Source organism: Citrus sinensis, chromosome 3 (genome assembly GCF_022201045.2).
Source record: "Citrus sinensis cultivar Valencia sweet orange chromosome 3, DVS_A1.0, whole genome shotgun sequence".
Taxonomy (NCBI): Eukaryota; Viridiplantae; Streptophyta; class Magnoliopsida; order Sapindales; family Rutaceae; genus Citrus; species Citrus sinensis.
In genome coordinates, this window is record NC_068558.1 from 23,418,182 (window position 1) to 23,420,509 (window position 2,328).

At 35.7% G+C, this 2,328-nt stretch overlaps 1 non-coding gene across 1 annotated transcript; it reads left to right on the forward strand.

The window, feature by feature from the left end:
- Positions 1 to 1,323: 1,323 nt before the first annotated feature.
- On the forward strand, positions 1,324 to 1,427 carry LOC127901599 (small nucleolar RNA R71). Its single transcript, XR_008053843.1, has one exon. It is a non-coding gene; the product is annotated as a small nucleolar RNA R71 (small nucleolar RNA).
- The last annotated feature ends 901 nt before the right edge of the window (positions 1,428 to 2,328 follow it).

A 2,328-nucleotide genomic window follows, 5' to 3' on the forward strand; every position in this document is an offset into this window, starting at 1 on the left:
ATTGTGAAGCATTGCTAAAATCTCGTTTCTATCCATACCTTCACCTAAAAATATCAGTTATTATGGAAAACTGAAATAACCGACTTGATTGTCACGGAGTACCATTATCCACCACTTCACCAGGGTAACAAACTAAAGCACACAAACAAAGAAAAACAAACTAAAACACATAAAGAAAATTACAATCGTCCTCTTATTAAATTTACCTCAAGCTCCAACTGGATGTTGTAGACACCTCTCTCAATGTCTCTGAGTTGGCTTTCTAAATCCTCAACATGGGATACTAACTTTGGTGGTTGCAGAGCCCAAATATGATGTGTTTTATAAAATCAAATCTGCCTTTTGAGATGAGATTTCACACGTTGAAGTGGTCTAAGAATTTCCAGGAGGAACTGTTTACCTATGGCACTCATAGTAAATAACATGGGGAATTCGATCAACTCTTTATCCTAATACTGCTCCTACTGCATAATCAGATGCATCACACATAAGCTCAAACAGTAAGTTCCAGTTTGCGAGCTGAATGATGAGTGATGATCTCAACAACTGTTTTAATTTTTCAAATGCCACAAGACATGAATCATCAAGGTTTGAACTGAAGAAGCAAGTTGTTCAACCAGCTTCTCGAGGTTTGAAACTGATTGGGCTTGTGAGTTGAAGGCTGCTCTCATCTCATTTCGTATTTCATCAATGGTGCGATTCTGTTGCTCAATCATGGAGTAAGTAACATTCCTGAAATTTTGGAATGCATCTTCCCATGGTCTGGGTTGAGAGTAGTTCTGGTTCTGATTGTGTGGTCTAAATGGTGGCTGAGAGACTTGAAGAACTTGAGGAATTGGTTGCATTGGTGGAGCTGGAGCTGGAGTTGTTGGTCCATTCTGTTGGAATCCTTGAAACCATGAAACATTGGGGTGGTCTCTCCATTAAGGGTTATATGTGTTGGAGTATGGGTTGTAATTAGATGGTTTTCTCATTACACCTATGGCATTGGCTTGATCTGAGTATGAGTCATTGTCATGTGGTTCTGTTGATTTAGCACTCGATAACGATGCTATTTGTCAGGAAAGATCTTCAACCATCTCTTTGACTTCTTTAATTCCTGAACTTGACTCACCAATGTGAACCTCATTTACTCCCTTAATTCTTTTAGTATTCCTGAGTGATCGACTCCATTATTAGGAATTATCCGCTTGTCGCTAGAAGAATTCCCAAATCTCTAATGCACTTTTTGACATTAGCTCTCCTCCACTTATTGCCATTAGCCATTCTTGGACATGTGGCAATAATCCCTCTAAAAGGTATTGGCATTGGTACCATTTCCCGTACCCATGATGTGGACACTTCAAGAGTAACCCATTGAATCGCTCCCATGTTTCGAAAAACTGCTCGTCTTCTCTCTGGGTAAACTTTGAAATTTCCCTGCGAATAGCATTGGTTTTATGCACTGGAAAATATTTATTCAAAAATTTTGTTACCATTTGTTCCCATGATGTAATGCTATTAGCAGGCAATGTATTGAGCCATGAACAAGCTCTATCCTTTAAGGAAAATGGGAATAGTCAAAGTTTAACATCATCGTCTGAAAAATTTTCATATTTAAAAGTTTGACAAACAGCATGAAAATCATTCAGATGATTATATGGGTCCTCATTTTCTAGGCCATAGAATGTTGGGAGACAATTTAGCACACTAGGTTTTAGTTCAAAACTCCTAATAGCTACGTTTGAGTATCTTATGCATGATGTGCTCAAATTAGCTAAGGGACTAAAGTAGTCCTTAAATAGCATCTCCTGTGGTGGTGGTTGTTGTTGCAAATCCATTTCAGTTTTACCTTTAATTACAACGTGTTTGTGTGTGCGAAGTGTTTTTTCAAGTTTAAGGTCTATAGGCTCAAGATTAGGTAATAATGACATTCGACCGTCCATGCAAAGAACACAAAACAATTAAAAATAAAGAAGGAGAAATTATGATATTAACCTTATCGCGATGTTACAACCTTTCTATAAAAACACACTAAAAAATAATACATGAAATAAATTAAAAATAAATTAATAAGATAAACAAAAAAAATTACCAAGAAAAAATTAACTTAAAAATTAAATTACAGAATTTTAAAGAAGAGAAAAAGAAAAGAAATTCTTACATCTAAATGCATATTCACTTTAAAAAAAATTACAATAAAACAATTAAAAGAAATTATTTACAAAAATTAATTCTACGAATTAAAATAACTTACCTCCCCAGCAAAGGCGCCAAAAACTTGGTGTGCCAATTTTATTGAACTCGTAAGCGCATGAATCTATTGTAGAATAGATTAATGGTGACGAG